The sequence below is a fragment of the Pelodiscus sinensis genome, chromosome 11 (genome assembly GCF_052426305.1).
Source record: "Pelodiscus sinensis isolate ZL-2025 chromosome 11, ASM5242630v1, whole genome shotgun sequence".
NCBI lineage: Eukaryota > Metazoa > Chordata > Testudines > Trionychidae > Pelodiscus > Pelodiscus sinensis.
Window position 1 is genome coordinate 28100694 of NC_143062.1, and position 20586 is coordinate 28121279.

Consider the following 20586-nt stretch of genomic DNA (forward strand, 5'->3'; position numbering starts at 1 on the left):
GAAAGAAGTGCCTAGTGGAAGATGAGTATTTAGAACTACAGCCAGCTTTGTGGTAGCCCGCCCTGCACTGACCCTCACCCCTCCAGAAAGCTCTTCTAAGCCAGTGGCTTCTACTGTTTAAAAAGACACTTTGCAGATTGTAGCCATTGGAGAACATTTTCCATTCCTCCATATTTAACCTCTTCCCAGGCCCCAACATCAGTTGCATTTCACACCAGGTGAATTAAGTTCCATGAGAGCCAGTTGGAACCCGCATGAAGTGCCAGCTCCTCAAAGCATGTCACTGGAATGAAGAAGAGCAAGCCTCATGTGGCAGCCTGTGTCTCTGTAAAGCGTGACTTTGTACTCCAGCCTCCAGCTGGAAGGCAGGTGCTGTAGGGAGCAAATCTGCATTGGGACAGGGACAAGGACTCTGTCCATCTCATGCATCGGAGGCTGCAGACAGTCGGCTACAACACCGCTGTCAGCCACAAGGATACCAACTGAATCATGTACAATGTCTGCATTTGTGTGAGGTGTGTGGCGGAAGGAGTGACTGTGCCCATTGGGGCTGGAGATTATTATTTTGGGCTTCTGATCTCAGAGGCATTTGCTTCTCAGGCAAGCGCTGCTGCAGTGTATGAAAGCCTCACTTGCTAGGGCTGCTAAGTGTGGGCTATCCTGCACAGATGCACACACTCCAAAAGTGCCATTTCAGATGGGGTGGGGGAGGAGGAAGAGAGTGAGAGCATGGGGGGGCACACTGAGGACAGAGACTTCAGCAGTGTTACTGAGCATGTTCAGTACAAGCCAAGCACCACATGGGGGGGGGGGGAACCATCCCTATTCGTCCTTCCCCCCTCCCACATCATCTCTATTTAGGGGCTATGAAGGCACTGGAAAACTCTTCTTTTTTGGCAGACAACTTAGCAGTTAGCTGACAGGAGCACTGTATCTAATTCCTATATAAAAGAAATAAAATAAAATAAATATTAGAACCACTCAGCTCTAACACTAATATATTCTGACATCTTGTGGCAAGTCACTTAAGGGACATTGGTTAGCCTGAACATTCTTTCTTCGTTATAACTCTGTGGAGGGAGAGACCCCGTCAGGTCTCCTGGGCTCTATCTCGGCTCTAGAAGAGGAGAGTGGGTTGCAGCAGGGGGCTGATACATTTCAGCGCTATGTAAGAACATCAGAATGGCCATACTAGGTCAGACCAATGGTTCTTCTAGCCCTGTATCCTGTCTTCCAATGCCAGGTGCCGCAGAAGGAATAAACAGAACAGGCAAACATCGTGATCCAGCCCCTGTTGCCTGTTTTGTTTTGTTTGAAATCTGCTGCCTATAAATGTAATTGGGTCAGCTGCTTGTGTTATGTTAAGTGAAGGAATTCCAGAGGTGGCCCCAGGAAGCCATTTGAAGAGTGCTCAATATTCTTCTGTTCCAGTAAATGGCACTCTCCTTATTGCTGGCTACACATACACGCTATAGAAATCGCTTTTGTACAAGGCCTCACAACTGTGATTATCCCCACTTTACAGGCAGGAAAAATGAGGCAGAAGAACAGTGAATTGTCCAAGGCTTTACAATGACTCGATGGGACAGCCAGGAATACAACACAGGAGTTCCTACCTCAGGCCCCCATGCAGCCTGCACAGCCGTATAGAAGATGCAAAGCCAAGATACAAATTTTCCCTGAGGTGCAGAGGTCTCAGTGCTCCTTGTACGAAAGTGACTGGAACCCACTGAGGCAATGAAGACGTGAGAACAGTAACTGAGCTCTCTGCTTCTCAGTGGTGAGTATGTATATGTTGAAGTTGAAACCGGGATGCATTTTTAATGATGCAGGCAGGGCTGGGTTTCTTTAAATAAGATTAAACAGTGAATGTAGGCTCTGTAAACTGTGTAGTGCACCACAGATACATTATTTACACCAGCTCCCGCCATGTCCATTTTAATTTTAAATGTGCTTCACTGTATGCACCAAAGAAAGCAACAGAACTCTTGTGTCTCTTCTGTTTCCCCACGTGTGGCGTGTCATGAAGAAATAGATCTGACCCATTAAAGGGTTTGGTGAAGCACCATCCACTGACTGAATTTTTGTAGGAGCAGCCAGATACTCTGATATGATGAATTTTACTTGAAATTGGAAATGGAGTCAGCAGATGTGAGGATACTGGAAATAACTACCCTGGGGATCATACAAAATAAGTAATAGAAACAAGAATTTGAGTTGTGCAGTCATTAGAACGGGCAACTTGCAGTCAGGAGACTTGTATTGCTCACTCTGTCACTGATGCCCCATTGGCCAGTCATGCCAGTGTACTGTGCCTCAGATTCCCCATTTTTGAAATAGGAATAATGCTACTTAACCCTCTTCTCCAATGAAAGGTGCTATGTAAATGTTTAAACCATGCGGGAGTGCAATCCATTCTGTGCAATTCTCGCAGACAGACCAACACCTCTACTGATGCTGCCACTTGCTGGAGGAGCAGAGAGCCTTGTCTGGGCAGAAAATGTCACCTGTGGTCCCAAAGGCTATGAATAAACCTGACCTCCCTGCTGGGGATGGGTGTGGGGTGGGGTGGGCATGAGCTGAAAAACACAGTGAATGTTGATCTGTGAAGAAGCTGGTGGTTATGGTATGAAAGGGTGGGGACTAGGTCAAAGTTGGCAGATGGCTCTCAGAGATATGACACTCTTCTAACTAACTTATCTGGCAGTGGAAAACAAGAGACTAGTTCTCAATTCCAAGTGCTGTCCACCTGACCAGAGCTGTTGGGAGTGCCTGCTCGAATGATCCTCGGTGATTTACATGTCGACATTCAAATAGTTCTGAGATTTCTTTCAATGCATGGGGCTCTCCTTGCTCGTCTCTTAGAGCTGTTGTCTCAGGCTGCCTGCAATCTCAGGCAGACCGTTCTACATGGTGGCACCTCTGCAACCAGGAAGGGCAGATGTTGTATTCATGTATCTCTCTGAAATGCTGCAGAAACTTCTGGAGCCACCCAGGAAGCTCAATATGTCCCCATGTATCAGCTCCAGCTGACCCACTGCTGAAGTGTGCTTTGTGGCAGGATTATCAACTGGAGTTAGAAAATCTTGGACAATTTTTTGTAGTGCCAAAGGAGTCAGGGAGCGAGTCTGTCTCTTACCTTCAAACTTCCCTGGAGTAGAAGTAAGGCTTGTCCGTGTTTGGTTCCACACTGTTCTGAGAGGCCTGCATTTGTTTTGGCAAGAGATGTCAGTCATCTAGAAGGAGCCCATAGAGTCCCTCAGGCTGCAGGGTAGATGCATCAGGAAGAGGCTGTGAAGTCCAAAGATAATGACTGAGCCTAGAAAGTGCTGAGATGGTAGGTTGATTACTAGATGAAGAATGTCGATACAGAAAGCCATTCCTACCTGACAGCCCACCGCAGGGTGGCCTATATGAAATGAGCAGGAGGACTCCAGGAAGTGGGCAGGTGTTTACCTCACACTGGCTAAGAAACAGGCCCAGGACCAAATGTCTCAGAGACTGAACTTGCCCCCTCAGCCCCTATGGGCGAATTGAGAGCCACTCTCTCCCCTGGAGTGTTGTCTGTAGGCCCATAGTTGAGGCATCTTAGCAAGGGACAGTGGTGTAGCGTATTGCATTTGTTCTGTGGAAATGGAGGACACCAGCCTTTCAGACACTGACGTATGCTTAAAAGCAGCCTTAAAAGCAGCGAGAGAGCATAAGCCATGCAAACCTCCCATAGAAACCCTTTTCCTCCTCCCTCTGTCCCCACCCCCACATCTCAGATCTAGTGCTGATTGTCTTGCCTTGACACACGCGTATTGAAACTTACACGCAGGCCTTCCAATAACAATCTGGCAAATCTGTCAAGCATGCCCCAGAGTAATCACAGCAAATAAATAACCCAACCAGCCCTCTTGCCCTTTCCACAAACTCACTCTGGGATGACAGAGACATTTGGCAAATATATGGAAACCTCCCCAAGTCTAAGAATAATAGGTTGAACCAAGTACAATAGGACATAAAAACACTCCCTTTTTTCTCTCTTCCTTCTTCCTCCTTCTCAAGATGACCTGGGTCCTTGAACTGTGCAATCCTCTTGTTTTATACCCCTGTCTGGGGAACACAAAAACCCCTCCAGATGCAATTCACAGTCCCATAGACTGCCCAACAGGGGCTCTAATCAAAAAAATTCCCCATGCAAGGAATGTAAGCACAACGAGCAAATGGGAGAGATGACTCCATCAGCTCTGTCCCCAGCAATACACTGCACATGCTTGGCAATCTAGAGGACAGCCCTCGAGGATACAGTGCAAGAACCCCGTTAGCAGATGGCAAACACCTTCCTCGTGCGTCAGGCAGGGGAACTTATGGCTGCACGGTGATGGGACCCCAAAGCTTGCCTTGTGCCTTTCACAGATGCCTGTCTATTGCATTTTGCTTTCTGGCCTTGCTAGCATTTGCAGCTGCGCTGCCCTGGAAAATGGCTTGATTCATTATCCATTTTAATTTCACTCTGTATCCCCAGAGCGCTACAGACATATTTTGTTATCCCAACTGTCAAGAAGCTTAAAATGCTGCTGATATGTACTGGAAAACTTTGACAAACCATGTTTGGAAACCATTCCACTTGCCCAACCTGTCTGCTTTTTGCTTCTGTTCCCTGGCTCTTTATTAGCAAAGACATCTGCGCAAGGTGGGGGAAATAGCAGGGTTGGTGTTTCCCAGGAATTCATCTGTTCCTACTGCCTCTTGCCCAGCTGAGAATGGCAAAAAAGGACATATGGTCTCCACGTCAGCTGGAACTAAACTGCAGAGTTTGGATCCGGATACACCCCAAACTCTAGAGGTATTCAGGTTCCTCTTTTCCTACTTGAAATCTCATATAGAAAGACGCTCTGTTGTTGGTTTTAGGACATGGTATGTGGCTACTAGAACTCACCTGAAGCCACCAAACTCATTTCATATCAGAGCCATAGTTTATATAATCATTTTTGGCCACTCATTGCCAGGGGTGGCCCATCCATATAGGCGAACTAGGTGGTCACCTAGGGTGCCAAGTTAAACAGGGCGCCAATGGTGGTGCAATATCTTTGAGGGGTTTGGAGGCGGGGGCACCGAATGCATGGTTCGCCTATGGCGCCAGTTGCCAGCAGCTGGTCTAGGGCCACTCCTGCTCATTGCTACCTTGGACTGGATTCAAACCAATGAAACTCTCTAGGACAGACCACTCTCCTGAGCAGACCAATCTTCCTGGCTTGTTTGTCTTTGACAAAATCTTTGCAAGTCGCCTCTTAGGGGTTATCTCCTTGGTAATAGAGGAAGATGGACCAAAAATACCGAGAATGGATTGTCTTTAAATGGAGTTTGGGTCACAGTTTTCCGTGAGCAGTGCAGGCATTGGCTACTTGTTCTCAGCATAATGAGAGTGAGAGAGGAAGCCCGTAACCTCTGTAGATTTGGGTCTGGCTAAGAACAGATTCATCTACTTCAAATCTTCCCTCCTGAGCCAGGAGGAGCTCTGAAATGTCAAGTACCATCAGTGTTACGCCACCTGTCCTGTCCTGTCGAGCATGGCAGAAAGGATGTCTCTCCGATGTCTTCAAAGTTACAGGTGAATGGGAAAGCCTTGCAAAACTAAAATAAAGTGAATAAACAGCCTAACATCCTAGATCAATGTCAGAGGAGGTTGGCTGGCTAAAAACCAGCTAGGCCAACGGTTCTGGCCTAATGAAGGGTCCCGCTGTGTGTGGAAGGTGTGCCTGCATACGGGGTGCCCTCTGCAAAGGCCGGGATCTCCAGCGGCACAGAGCTGTGGGACACATACGTGGGCACGGCTGCCAGCTCTGCATTTCTCCCCTCATGGTGCCCTGTGTGCATGTCACAATAGTGCAAAGGCTCCTGCCGGCCTGATGCTGCGCCTGTGGTTGTGGTTTTGAGGAGTCTGGGTGAAAGATTGCTGCTGCCCAACCCTACTCACTAGAATGCCCCTGCATGCTCCCAGGCTGCGCACTTCCTGTTCTGCAGCCTGGACATTCGCGTTACTTGTTCTGTCACTTTGTTTTATTCTTCGGTGTCTATGCCTGTCCTGTAGACTTCTGGTGACAGCAGAGAGGAAGTATCTCCTAGTGGCTGGAGCAAGGGACTGGGAGACAGGATTCCAGGGTACTTTTCTCAGTCCTGCCACTGACCTTAATTTCTCCCATCCCCTTTGTGACAATCCAGATCCCCTTAGTTTGAGCAAAAATCACGGCATCCATCACTTTAGCCTCCTTTCCATGAACCATTAGGACAGGGCAGGGATGGGTAATAAGTGGCCCCTGGGCTGGATATCGATTGCCAGGGTTAGCCCTTGGTGGGCTGCCAGATGCTTTATTTACCAGAGTGTCCACAGATACGAATGCTCGCAGCCCCTGTTGGCTGCAGTTCACCGTTCCCAGCCAATAGGAGCTGCGAGCGACAAGTGCTCTGGTGGCCTGCTAGGGTCTAACCCTGGTGAACTGTGTCTAGCCTGTGGGCTGCTTATTGCCCCCACCCTGGAACAAGGTATCACAGCCCTGATCTTGCAGTCCTTACGCAAGTAGCATCGCTACCGATCTCTATGGGGACTGTTACCCAAGGGTTGCATGATCCTGCCCAGTGAATAAAGCACTTGCCAGGGTGAGGGATAATTCCTCCAGCACAAGCCTGCTGGACAAGGGAGTAGCCAGAGAAGAAGCAGCCAAGGTGCCTTTATAAGCATACCGAGCTCAAGTGAGGAGAGAGAAAAGGTTCTTAAATAGGTGGAGGAAGCTCTCGTGAATATTTCTTCCTTCTTCCTCATATGGTTAAGAGGTTTCGCTGTCTCAGTAACTCCCTTGAGAGACGAAAGCAGCAGCCTCTTTGGATGTGAATACCTGACAAGGTTTTAATGTGAAAAGAATTCACTAAATTTAGCCTCTGGGGGGGGGGAAAAAAGGCGAGCTGTTCATGTCAATCCAAGGGAGAGGAACCCAAACTCCAGCCACATTGCTTTAGTCAGAGCTAGTTTGTTCATTCCTTTCTTCTTTGCCTCAAAAGCATTTAAGCCTCCACACTGGGCTCAGTAGGCAAATAAGGGATGTGACAAATACAGAAGCAGACGCTGTCACTTGAAAGGGAAGGGAATGCACCAGCTCAAGGCTCCTCACAGCTGCCACAACAGGGCAGGTACTGCATGCTGTCCTTTGGGGCTGACGGGATTGAGAACACAACCAACCCTGTTTAGACGTGAATGAACTTGCCAAGTGGAGTTGCCTGGAATTCTGGGGTGCTTTTAGGTCGCTTTCGAGCTGTGGCACTAGATGGAGTGGGGGGAGGTCCTAACTGCACAGTTGACTCAGCAATCTGCTTTCTGCTAGAACATTATCTGCTAGATTGGAAAGACCTGTTTTCCTGTCCATTCTGGCTACTTGATGTCCTACCAGTTGTAAGTTCAGCTCTGGCTTCAGGACCACCCCTCCCCCAATTCTCCTCTCTTACTCCCCTGGCATGGGGCCGACTTGCTTTTCCTGCAGATGTAGGCTGCATGTAGCTCCTTCCTAAATCTATCAAACTACTCCTAGCTCAGCCAAAGAGAGCATGAATTCCAAACAGCATCAGGTGCTCTTCTAAGAGGCCTTCACATTGTTAGCTGGATCATTAGCAGTAGTTGTTGAGGATCCTAATTCCAGGCTAGTTAAAGATCAGAAGTGGGAATTTAGCTCTTTTTCAGCCATATTGTTGTAAAGGCTTGTGGGTGGGGAAAACCCTACAATTCATATCCACACAGGTGCCAAGTAGGGGCCATCTGTGGTCCAGTGGTCTGAGCGCTGGTCTGGGAGTCTTGGGTATGCCACTTCCTCTTTCCATGCCTCAGTTTCCCCAACTGTGAAATGGAGCATACATACTTTACCCCCTGATCCTCTCGTAAATCTTTTTGAAATCCAAGTGAAAACATGCCATGGATGCAAAGCATCATTACTGAAAAGTATCAGTGCTCATTGGTACATGTGGAATTATCTTTTGGCACAGGCACAGTAACACGCTCAGCTTAGACAGCAGTACATTCACCCTCGTCCTCTGTTGCTAGAGCAGGAGGAAAGAGTTGGGCTTTGCACCAAGCCCCAAAGGGCAACAAACTCAACCCCTATAAGGGTAGCAAAAGAAACCAATTCCAGAACAGGTTCTGCCTTTTGAAAACATCTTCCCTCAGCCTCAGGGTTACTTCCTGGCTGGTTATTTGACTGACCTGGATGGTTTTCTATGGATTTGCCAATAATTTAATCTGATGGGTTTTTTGTTAATGTGAGTGTAAAGATTTACATTGTTATCACCATGCACAGGGATAGCTAATGTTAAAAGTTTCTGTGTCCTGCTAAAGATGTTGCAATGTTCCCACTTCTGTAGTTCAAGTCATCACCAATCAAAACTATTGAAATACTGCAGCTGTCTGCCCAGCAATGTGCAAGTGCACCACACGTGTGTGAGAGTCATGGGAGAGTAAGGAGACCTGGGATGGTAAGTATTATTCTCGGGGAACTGTAAGTGGCTGTTGGAGGTGGTGGTTGAAGAGTTGCCTTCTGGTTGGGGTTGCACTGGGCTTGCCTTATGGCTGTGGTCGGGCTGGCTTTTTTTTGCATTGCAAAGGTGGTAACCCCACTCAGCCATGCAGATGCTCAGCTGCAGGGACAGTGAGTAGCCCACTAATCTTACCACGCAGAGAGCTGCCCCTTAGGAGGGGGCTGTGACTCATGCAAATCCTGAATTTCCTATAGTCCTCCTTGGTTCTGGCTCTTGCACTGAAGCAATGGCAGAGGTGGCATTTGGAATAGGGACTTGCTTTGTCAGTGCTGACCTGTGAAGGAGATGAAGGCCCAATCCTGCTAGTGGATCTGTGTGGATGGTGCCCAGCATTCCTAGGAGCAGGGAGGAACAGACTGCCTCCCTTCTCAGGCTCCTGGGTCTGATGCTTCATCACCTTGCCTGGTTTGAAATGATAAATGCTTTTCTCCAGCACTTATAAACACTTACAATAAAATGAGTTTTATTTGAGAGGCTAAAGACTTAAATAGAAGCGAGAGGAAGTGATAGAAACAACTGGTTACAACTCACAACAAAATCATACAACTCAAAGCTAGGTCCATGCTTACTAACAGTTACCTTTCCTATACTAATGTATGCACTCCCCCGGCATCCAGTCTGTTGCAAAGCAGTCTGATTTCACAAGAAACAGGATCCACATGTTCATGAAAGCTCCTCTTTCCCTAAGGGATTACCTCACCAAATGGATACAAAATACCTTTCCCTACACTCTGTTAAACTGAAACAGTCCTTTGTCTTTATTCATAGCCAGGGCTATTTCCTGCCTGCTCCAATGTTCCTTTTCACCTCCAAGTGTTTCAGTTGCTTGCAATGTTCCCTACATTTTCTTCCCCACCAGTATGCGGAATAAATTTTATGTGCACCAAGGCCTGTGCAGATGTGCACCACTAGTAGAAACACATGCTGCCAGCTGTGGGCTCTCTGCTAATCAGCTGGGCAGCATTTGAATCTCTCCTGGCTGGTGGCCCAAGCTCTCAGCTTAGGGAACACTGATTGCTTATAATTATCTTTGATGGTTTTCCATTGACTGGGTGTGACAAAGGTAGACAATAGAACTTTGCATTATGACCCTAGCTCCCTAAGGAGGAGTGACAACTTTCTGTTGCTTGAATAGGTCATCCATGAGACATGGAACCTCTAGTGACTAATTCCTACTCCACGTCCATAAAGCATACTTTCAGTATAAATACCTGATTCCATAAATATTACCTGTACTTGCAGCTCTCACTGACTGAGTCTTCACCAGCTTTGTGCCATTTCTGTACATGTTCTTCTTTGTGGATAAATGCCCTGCAAGACATGTGTTTGGTGTGGTGCAGGGGTTCTCAAACTTCCTTGTACCACAACCCTGTTCTGACAACAAAAAGTACTACGTGACCCTCGGCCTGAAGCCTGAGCTTGCCCACAGCCCAGGTGAGCATGGGTGACCAAAGTCTGACCCTCACAGTCCTGGGCAGGGTAACAACGCCCAAATGCTTCAGCCTGAGGAAGAGAACTTATAATTTGAACACTGCCAGCCAAAGCTGCAGCCCTCTGGCTTTGGCCCTGGCCCTGGACCCCACAAAGTCTAAGCCAGCCCTGGTGACCCCATAAAAATGGGGAGCTGACACATAGTTTGAGAAATGCTGGTGTAGAGAGTTGGGTCTGCGACAGGCCCGCCGATGCAGAATGGGGGCAAAAGGGACAGTTGCCCTGGGGCCCAGCAATTCAAAAGGGCCCAGGTTGTCCCTGTTGCTATTGTGGCAGCAGCTGGAGCCCTGGGCCCTTTAAATCATCACGGAAGCACCGCACACGGTGCATTCTGGGCAGGTCTTAGGGATGCCTGCGGAGGTAGGGGTGCCATGTGGCGTGTTCCAGGCAACACTGGGGAGGTTGTTGTGCTATGATCCTAGTGGCACTGAGGGGCCGGCTGCCCCAGTCCTTTCCATCTGAGGTAGGGTTGCCAGACGGTTTAACAAAAAATACCGAACACCCTCCCCCCCAAAAAACAAACAAACAAACAAACTGGGGAAAAATTCTGTTGAGGGGGAAAAAAAAAGGAGACCAAAGTTGTTAAGCAAAAAGCAAAAAAAAAAAAAAAAAAAAAAGGCGCTGCGCCTATAATGGCCCCACGCTCATCACTCCCCCGCCCCTGCCAGCTTCCATCTGAGGGAAACAGGAAATACTGGACATTTCACATGTCCCGTATTTTCTGTTTTTTTACTGGACACGGAACCCGAATAACGGACAGTCTGGATGAAAACCAGACGCCTAGCAACCCTAATCTGATGCCCTGACCCTTCCAGAAGAACAGAGCTGCCCCCCCACCCACTTTGCCCAGGGGCTTGATGAGGCTGTCTGCTCTCCCAATCTGAGGTGAGAGGTGTTTGCAAAGAGCAGGGGTCCCTTTGCCACAGAAGAACACAGATTGGTGTGGAAGCGATGTTGCTTTCTCAGATAAGAGCAGGTCACAAGGAACAGAGAGTAAGGAGAAAAAATGGAAGTGATCTAAGTGCCTGGCACTGAGTGTGTTTTTAAAAGACAAATAATCAACTCAAACTGCCAGTTAGTCTTGTTTATGGCTTTTATTATTTTTCCTCTTCATAATTTTGTTTTTAAGTGAAGTGAGTTTAGTGCCAGTGAAAGATACTGAACTGCCAGCGCGGGAGCACCCAGTCCTCTGTGTACTGCAGAAAGGTCTCAACATTCCTGTGTGGCCCCCTGATGATGTCACTCACCCCAGGCTCCCCCCCTGGAAGGAGTGAGGAAAATCCAGTCTGCATGGGCCTCTTGGCGGACATTGCCCACTACAGCCAGTTGGGATGGGTGGTCAGCTGTCCAGTAGGAACTGGGCTAAGAGCTAGGTTTTGCTGTGCTGTGATATGCACTGGGGGGGGGGGGGGCTCATGTGGTGCCAGGGAATGAATTTTTAGGCCATCAAGCAGCAGCTGCTCTATAGCTCTTATTGCATCTGTGGGTATGGTAGCCCCTGTGCCCTCTTCTGGGGAGCATGACCAAGACACTGCTGGTGCGGTCTCCCCAGGAGCTCCTGTGCCTTGTGGCAGACTGGCAGGGTCAGGGTTCTCTGCACCTATAGAGGGGGCCAGAGTAGGTTGAAGGACCACAAACTCATTTCATATTGAAAACTACCGAGCTACCTTCAGTGTCTGCCACACAATATATACAGGGGTGGGGCGGGATCAGATCCTCTGGTGTGTTATCCCCATGGTGCCCCCTCTGTGGTGTCAGTGTGGAGGCAGGAAGGAGAGGACTAGAGGGGACCTTCCTTCTACTCCATGTCCCTGGCAAAACCAGCAGAGTTTATATATAGGGAACACAATAATACCTGTGTGGGCTCCTTCATAACAGAGAAGGACCCACCCCATCTTTCATCCCAGAGCAGAAGAGAAAGAATTGCGGCTCATTGTGTATGTATATGCGCAGGGGTGGGTCCCAACCTTTGATAACATGATCCTAGGGGAAATGTAGGGGGAAGATCCTTACAAAGTTTTCTGTCCCAAAGCCCTGTGATCAGTGGTGGATTGACTGAGTCTATACTAGACATGAAGAATCGATCCCCACTGGATTGATCACTCTCTTGTCAATCAGGCTGGTAGTGAACACAAGTCCTCAGGATTCTTGGGCTCTGGCTTTGCTATTTACTTGGCCCAGTGCATGGCAAGTCTGAAAGGCCTTGGCAAAATTAGCATGATCTTAGGCAAGCCACTTAATTTCTTGGTGCCTCCATTATCAGTATTGTAAAGTAAGGAACATATTCTGGTCTCCCAGAGGTTGTTAATAGTTTGTAAGGTGCTTTGATCCCTTCCTCTGTAAAGTTGTATCAAAATGCAAAGCATGATTATTGTGACGCATTTGTATGCTTTCCTTTAACTAGGCCTTGGAAGCCCAAATTAAACAGACTGTTGTTGCTGAGTCATTACATGCTATATAAAGTGATGTGGATCCATAACAGTGAAACGTGGGCATTAGATGCTAATCTGATTTTAAAGTACATGTGTTTGAATTGTTCACTGCTCAAGGAGGCAGTGTAGTCTAGTGGCTGGATGGAGAGTCAGCTCCTGAGTCTGAGAGGAAGTGCCCTATAGCAGTGTTTCCCAATTTTATTTGGTTGAGGAACCCTTTTCAGAATTTCAAGGAACCCCTAGGCTTGTCAAGCAAAAAAAGAGAGAGGAAAAAAAAAAAGGTGGGGGCGGGGGAGGAGAAAGCGACCCACCAATTCATGAAAATCACATTCCTTCCCAAGACACGCCCCCATCTCCCTTCTGTGAGGCCTCATCTGCTCTGTTCCCCTCCTCTCCATCACTTGCCCAGCCCTTATACCTGTCTCAACCTAGTGAGAGTGAGGTGTGGAGTGGGAATGAGGGATTTGGGTGTGGGAAGGGGTGAGAAGTACAAGCTCTGGGAGGGAATTTGGATGCAGGAGAAGGGGCTATTGACTCAGGGAGGGGGCTCTAGGCTGGGGAGTGTTGGGTTCAGGTGGAAGGTTGGGGTGCTGAGCAAGCCAGGGCTTGTGGATGTGAGGGTGCAGGAGTTTGGGCTGGATATGTGAGGGACTCAGGGCAAGAAGTTTGTGAGTATGATGGGCTCAGGACACAGATTTGTGATGTGTGGATGGTGGAGGAATGTTGTGGCAGAAGACTGAGGATGTGGGGATGCAGGTGTTTGGGGATGTAAGAGGCTCAGGACGGGGGTTCCAGTGTATGATAGGCTCAGATTTGGGGTCAGGTGGTGCAGGAGTGTTATGCTGCTGCAGTGAAATGGGGGTTTGGTCCCAATTGGGGGCTTGTTGGCCTGGCTTCATTTTTAAATAAAATATTATGTCAAACTCAAAAGATTTTAGCATTGTCTTTATATATGAGAGGGGTGAGGAACCTGTTTTGAGTCAAAGGTCACTGACCCACAGAAAAGTCAGTTGGGGCCACACAAGTGAGATGCAAAAAAACAAACAAAAAAGCTCCTCCAAAAACCCCCAAGCCTCACTAATGTGGTCCCAAATGTGCTGGTGGTGGTAGGGGACAGAGTGCTAGTGGGTGCTGGTGCTGGGGAGAGGGTGCTGCTGGGTGGAAGGATGCTGGCTCAGGTGGCAGGGTGCTGGGGCAAGGTGCTGGGACAGGCAGGTGGCAGGGTGCTGGGGTCAGGGACATGGTCCTGCTGGGCACTAGGGTGACTGGCAGGGTGCTGGGACAAGGAACAGGGCGCTGCTGGGTGCTAGCGTGGATGGCAGGGTGCTGGGGCCAAGGCGGTGCTAGCGTGGATGGCAGGGCTGCCAAGGAGTGGGATAGGGATGGGGTGCAGAAGCAGGCTGGATGTAGGGTGTCTGGCTACAAGGGAGGGTGCGAGGAGGGGACTTGGGTAGGAGTTGGACCTCCCTGATCTGGCACCCTCTAGACCTGACTGGTCCCAGATGAGGAATTTTTGGACCAGGAGAGGTCATTTCAGGGCTCCTGGTCCCCTCCTTCCCCACTAGGCTTCTTTGCACCTCTATCCCCTGCAACCAAACTAAGCTGCCCACCCCTGCTGGCTCCCTGCACTTCCCCCAAAACCAGCCCCCACAATCCAAGGGAGTGCAGCACCAGTTCCCTGCAGCCCCTCTCAGCCCAACTAAGCTACCGTATTTTCCGGCGTATAAGGCTACTGGGCGTATAAGACGACCCCCTAATTTTTTAGTTAAAAGATAGGGTTTCGTCTTATACCCCAGCACCCTTCCTCCTCCCGGCTTTGCTCCCGGTGTCCCTGGTCTGCTGGAGACGGTCCCCAGCAGACCAGAGGCACCGGGAGCAAAGCCGCAGCAGCGGCGGGGTCCCGCGCCGCTTCGGCTTTGCTCCCGGTGCCTCTGGTCTGCTGGGGACCGTCTCCAGCAGACCAGGGACATCGGGAGCAAAGCCTCTGAGGACGCCCCAGCAGCGGGACAGCCCCGGCGCGCCTGGGCTGCCCCGCCGCCGGAGCCCCTCTGCGGCTTTGCAAAGCCTCGGGGGAAGCCGGCGGCGGCTTCCCCTGAGGCTTTGCAAAGCCGCAAAGCTGTATACCCAGCGTATAAGACAACCCCCGATTTTTTGGGGATGTTTTTTAACATCAAAAGTCGTGTTATACGCCGGAAAATACGGTACCTGTCTGTTCTGTATGCCCTCCCCCATCCACCTCAGCCCAGCTGAGCCCTGCACTGGCTCCCTGCATGCTTCCCCCACAGCACAGCTGAGCCCAGTTTCCCTGCACCTCCTCCAAGCCCCACAAAACTGCTGAGCCAAGAGCCGATTCCCTGTCCCTCCCTCCCCTTGAGTCTAGCCCCAGTTCCGGCACCTCCCTCCTCCTGCCGTCAAACTGAGCTCCACACCTCCTCCCCCACCCAACAGCCCAGCCCAGTTCCCCAGACCTCTCCACTCTGCAACCCAGCTGAGTTCAATTTCCCTGCACCTTCCCCCAAACCATGTAGACATGCTGAGCCAGTGCTGATTCCCTGTCCCTGCCTTCCTCCCTCCCCTTGGCAGTGTATACACTGGCACGATCTTGCGCCAAAGTGGCCGGTCTTGCGCAAAAATTTGCTGCCTGTCTACACTGGCCGTGTGTTCTTGCGCAAGTACACTAACGTTCTCATGTATGAAATCAGGGCTTCTTGCACAAGAACTACGATGCTCCCACTCAGGAATAAGCCCTTTTGAGCAACTATTCTTGCGCAAGAGGCCTGTGTAGATAGGCAACATGAATTTCTTGAGCAAGAAAGCTGTATGGCTAAAATGGCCATCGGCACTGTCTTGGGCAAGAAAGTGTCCACACTGCCATAGATGCTCTTGTGCAAAAGCACAGCTCGCACATGGAAGAGTGGATGTGTTCTTGCACAAGAAACAACCAGTGTAGACATAGCCTAAGAGTTTCCTCACATGAGCAAAATGAATTTTGTGTTGTGCACCAGTATTGAGTTCATTTGGCTTGTTTGGATGTGCCACACAAGTTATTAATAAATAATTTTAAACCTCTACCTTTTAAACCTCTGCTGCCATGTCAGCCCCCCCGCTGTCCTGACTCCTGCTCTTTTCACTGTCCTCAGCCCTCCTGCAACCTGCTCCCTTCCACCAGCCTTTCTCTCCTCCCTGTGCCCACTTCTCCAGTAGCCCCACTCTGATCATGTGAGCTACCCCTCCTTATCCCCTTTTCTAACACCTCCCTCTACAAACCTGCCCTGCGTCTCTCCTCTGATGGTGGTCCCTCCCCTTCAGGTGTCTGCCCTTCTGCTTCACCCCCAGAATCCCCTGGCACCTGCACCTTCTCTTACCCCTGGACCCTCCTCGTGCCTCCCCCTTCCCTCACTTCTCCTGCCCCCTTTGTTCCATTTTTCTCTGATGCCCACCCCTCACCACCCTCTGCCCCCATTCCCCTCATGCCCCTGTGCCCTCTCACATGACTTGCTCCATCCCAGCCTTCCTCATGCCCACCCCTTCTTTCAAGCCTTCTCCCAGCACCTCCCCTCACCTCTCTAGCCCCCAATGCCCTTACCTTCTCCCCTCCCAGCATCACCCTGTCCCCCCCCCACTGACACCTCTTCCCTTCTGCCCTTTTCCTCATTGTCTGCGCTTGGCCCCCTGCCATTTGTCTTTCCTCCACCCCTGTCCCTTTGGTGCCTTCCCCTCCCCCTACCCTTTCCCTCCCCCTCCGCACAAGCCCCTTCCTCTCCCCTCTCCTCTCCCTCACTTTCTGCCTTCCACTTTGTGGGGCCGGAGTCTGTGGTCTGTCCCCGGACTCCGAACCCGCAACTCAGCCATGCGGCACATCACAGCCCCCAGCAAGTTTTAAATCCCGGGCCGTGACGTTACGTTACGTCACGTCCAGGCGTCTCCCCACCTACTGGTTTGAGCGTGCTGCTCAGGGCAGCAGCAGCCAGGGAGGGGGAGCTCAGGGAAGGCTATGCATGACAGGGACCGGTCCGGGGACGAGACGTTCTGGGGCCGGGGTGGGAGAACCAGCTCCAGCTATTGCTGGAGCGTGGGCACCATAAGCCCACACAACTCGCCGCCCATGCCTCTGCTGGCTAGCCGGCTCTCTCTCTCTCTCTCTCTCTCCTTTTCAGAGGGGGCAGGGGAATGCTGGCTCCTCACGGAACCCCTCGTTTTGAGCACCAATTGGGGAACACTGCCCTATAGGCGAGGACTCCCACAGTCAAGCTTGCTGGGTTCTGTGTTCGCATCTGGGAGAGTCTGTGATCCAGTAGCCTGAGGAGGGCCCTAGAAACCAGGACTCCTGGGTTCTATTTTTCAGTTCTGCCTTTAGCCACCCTGTGATATTGGGCTGTGCCTCAGTTTCCACATTTTACAAATGGGTGCGATGCTGCAATAGGCAGCAAAATTCGGTCATTGGGGAGAACTGTTGCCATCCGTGGCTGGAGGGTGCTATAAGCCTGCCCAGCAAGACTGGGCTTGGCCGCTCGCACACCGCTAGCTCCTTTCCTCCTCCGTCCCCCGCCTGCCCTGCTGGGGAGCTGAGAACAAGGAACCGGTCGGCGCTTTCCAGGGCATTGCCGCTTTCACGGCAGCCCTTGGGCCATTGCCCTTTTAATGGGGTGCCCGCCCCTTTCGGCTCCCTGTTCCTCCTCCTCCTCTCCCCCCCCCCCCTCGGTGCGCCACTCTGCGCAGGCCAGGGCGCCCTCTAGAGGGGAGAAGCGGGGGAGCAAGCCAGCAGCAGCCCCATTGAACGTGTGCTTCAGTCTCCGTCCCTGGGAAGTCAGATCGAGGCTGGAGTTCCATTGGAACCCTGCGCTGCATTCCATTCCAATTCCATTCATGCTGGTCAGAGGCAGCGGCGGCGGCGGAGCTAGCGAGGCGCGGAGCCCCGGCCGGCTCGCGGGGGGGAGGGCCGGCTGGTGTGGAATGTAATTATGGCTGGCACATCTCAGGCGAGCTCCAGTTCAGGCTGTAAGTAACCGGAATCCAACTTTCCTCCTTCGGCTCCCAGGATGCCCGGGCTTTGCCTCTGCCTTTTGGAAAGAGAGGCGGCGATTGTGCCGCGGGAGGCACGCGAAAAGGTGGCTGTGCAGGAGGGTGAGGGGGTTGCGATGCCTTTCTCCCGGTTTCCCAGCCTGGCTCCGGAACACTTGTGCCCCGTCTGAGAGACAGACACTCTGCGTTTCTCCCAAGCCCGTGCTTGGCTGGGGTAGGGTTTGGTCTTCCCTCCCCCTACAGGGAGAGCCGTCTTTCTTTTCGCGTGCACTGGGGAAGGAAGAGGAGTTTGCTGGATTCTTTTGCTGGGTGGGTTGGCTGCTGTGATTGTGTGTGTGTGTGTGCGCGCGCGTTGTGTTCTGCCGGTGCTGGAAGAATGTAAACTAGAGAGACAAAACGTTTGGGGGATCGCCTAGCCAAGAAGGATCAGAAAGGGTGGGTGGATTGCACAGGGGGAATCTGCCTCAAAATGAGTCTGAATGGCTTCCCCTGAAATGTGGCAGGATTGGAGCGGAAAGAGTTGAATATGAATGTGAAGAGGGTTTGCTGCGAAAAGTGTGGAGGACAAGGAAATCGTCTGCCTTTGAAATTGACTAAAGGGTGTGTGTAGTTGGGGGGGGGGTAGTGAAAAGGGAAGGACTGAAATTAACCAGCATGTGGCTGTAACAGCTTCATTTAGAATAGATGGGGAGAAATCTCTTAAGCTGGGTAAAACGTGTTACTGCTGTTTTCCTGCATGAGAAGGGCTGCTGGGGAGAGACCCCGTCACAACATGCAGCGGCAATGTGAAAGGTACGGAAGAGCTAGTACAAGGGGGAATGCAGCAGGGCTGTGGAAGGAGGGCGATCCTCGAGCAGGCAGGGTGGATTGTATGTATGCATGGCAGGGAGTGAGCCAGGAGGGAAAGCCAAGCCAGATCTCTCTGCATTTACACTTGCCTGCTTTTGCATTTGTTTTTAAAAGATGCCTTTTCCTTCCTGATTAAGTCCTAGGATGGGAAGTGAAGCGAGCTGGCTGTTGTGGGGAGATGGGGCGTTTGTTTAGTGAAGGCTGTGAAAGCTACACTGCATCTTCTCCCCCCCCAACACTGTGCTTTCTGGGGACTTGTAGAGAAGAGCTGGGTCTGGGGTTGAGGGGGGAAGCAAACCTCCCGGGATTTGGAGGCTGCAAAGCTGGGAAATAGCTTTGCATTGCAATAGTGACTAACTCTCCAGTCATCAGTACAATGAATCTGGCAGTGAAGATAGCGCTTTAGATTGTATTTATTTCCAGGAGCACCCCCTCTTTTTCCTCCTGTCTGGTTTTAAAGGGAAAAGTTTACTCTGTTCACAACAGATATTTTTTGCGACTGATGGGCAACCGGTTGTTGGATGAGGGATTATAATTTTTTTTCCAGTGTCTAATTTATTAAGGGGCGTATAAGGTCTAATTCTAGTTAGTGTTGTGCTCTGTCTTCTAGGGGCTTGTCCAGATGTGAGTTTTGGGAGAGGGAAGAGCTGGTGTCCCTAAGCCCTGGTTGCTCATCTGAGCCCCTGGGGCTCTTCTTTCTCTGGGTGTCTGGGGTTCAGAAACTTTGCCTGGAGTGTAGGGTTCATCTTTTATTTGGGCCCAGCATGCCTGGAGGCTGATACTGCTTTTGCTTTGGGCTCCTGGAGGAAATGCCTCTTGGGCCTTAGTTGGTCAGATTGTGGCCAGAGAGGCATTCCTCCCCGCTTGGGTGACATGCCACATCTTCCAAAGCAGTAGTGGGTATAAAGTCCTGCAGGGGATTGTGTGGGCCCTGGGGGGGGGGGGTACACAAGGCATCCCTCCATGCATTCTGGGGTGTGTGGATCTGAGTTGCTGTTGCTCTACTGGGAGGATTTTCAGTCCTATTCTGGGTTTCCTCTTTCCAAGATGAAGCAGCTATTTTTTGTGCTTGTAACATTTCCTCCACTGCTTGCATTAACTGAGCTGCGCTAGTGAAACTGGCCAGAACAGCTCAGTCTGGAGACCTGTCTGTGGCTAATTTCTTGCATCTACTGGAATGGGCAGTAGGGGTGAGTCTCTATGCATAGAAATGTGCAGAGCATTACAGTCTCCCTGCCGCTCTGTGCCTCAGTTTCCCCATCTTTAAAATTTGGAGACTAACTGAATCACACAAAGGTGTTGTGAGGATTCATTTGTGTTTGCAGTGTGTTGAGAAAAGGTAAAGCGCTATGTATGGATGAAGCCTTTATTATACTGCAGTTTGTGAAAAGGCTGCTGTACTCCTCCACACCATGTATCTGTGATTATAGCCATATCTAGTTCTACAGGGTGAATTTTTATATATGTATACATGTGGCCTGGTGTGTGTGAATTCCTTTCATATTAACAAGAAAGGCAATGAAAAGAGTTGTTTGCCTGTCCACTTATTTTCCTTGACCACTTACATATCCCACTCTGCTGAGGACTGGTCACACTCACATAGCTACAGTGTGTTTATGGGGAGGGATCTGCAAATACTCATTGGCATGCTTTGTGGAATACCTAAAGCCCTGTTTTTCTTGGGATTTTATAGGCTAGGTGTTTTTTGGCTTCCTGCCCCACACTTTAAGTAGTGAGATTCTTTCTCTTTTCCCTAGCAAACTGTGCATTTGTGCCAAGGGAGATGGGGTGAGGAAAGCCGGTATGTAAGTAGAACTTGACATGAAGGTCACTGGTTAAAGATGAGATAGGTTAGGAGGAAAGAGACAGGCATTAGCCTTACTTGTTAAATCCCTTGTCCCTCATGCTTCAGGGAGAGAAAAACAAGGCAAACATGCTAATAAACATTGACAATCATCCTCTTATGTCAGGAACTCTGAGGGGGGGAAAAAGTTTTGGAGATGAGCTGCATTTAAGAGTCACTTTTTGTTTGCTAAAGATAAAATCAGTTTGGATAGAGAATTCTATATAAGAGAATATAGTTGGTCTTTTGCCAGAATTAAAATTATTAATCTCTTCTGCAAGGGGGTACATTAAGAGGGACAAGAAAAGACTACATCAAAGGCTATCCATTTGAAAACACCATTTTCCTCTGAACAGCGTCTAATTGCTTCCTGAACAATCTCAAGGT

General features: G+C 50.1%; 1 protein-coding gene across 6 annotated transcripts in view; it reads left to right on the forward strand.

Annotated features, from left to right (window-relative positions):
- Positions 1–20586, forward strand: part of PLXNA1 (plexin A1) — a 356659-nt gene that overhangs the window by 47382 nt on the left and 288691 nt on the right. The window contains exons 2-3 of one of the 6 annotated variants that reach the window (XM_075938783.2): positions 1526–1780; positions 8389–8499. The gene's annotated coding sequence lies outside the window, so the exon portion shown is untranslated. Of the gene's footprint in view, positions 1–1525; positions 1781–8388; positions 8500–17236; positions 17594–17703; positions 17722–18120; positions 18300–20586 lie in introns of those variants that run through there. The other 5 variants (XM_075938786.2, XM_075938785.2, XM_075938782.2 and 2 more) reach the window with 5 other exon arrangements.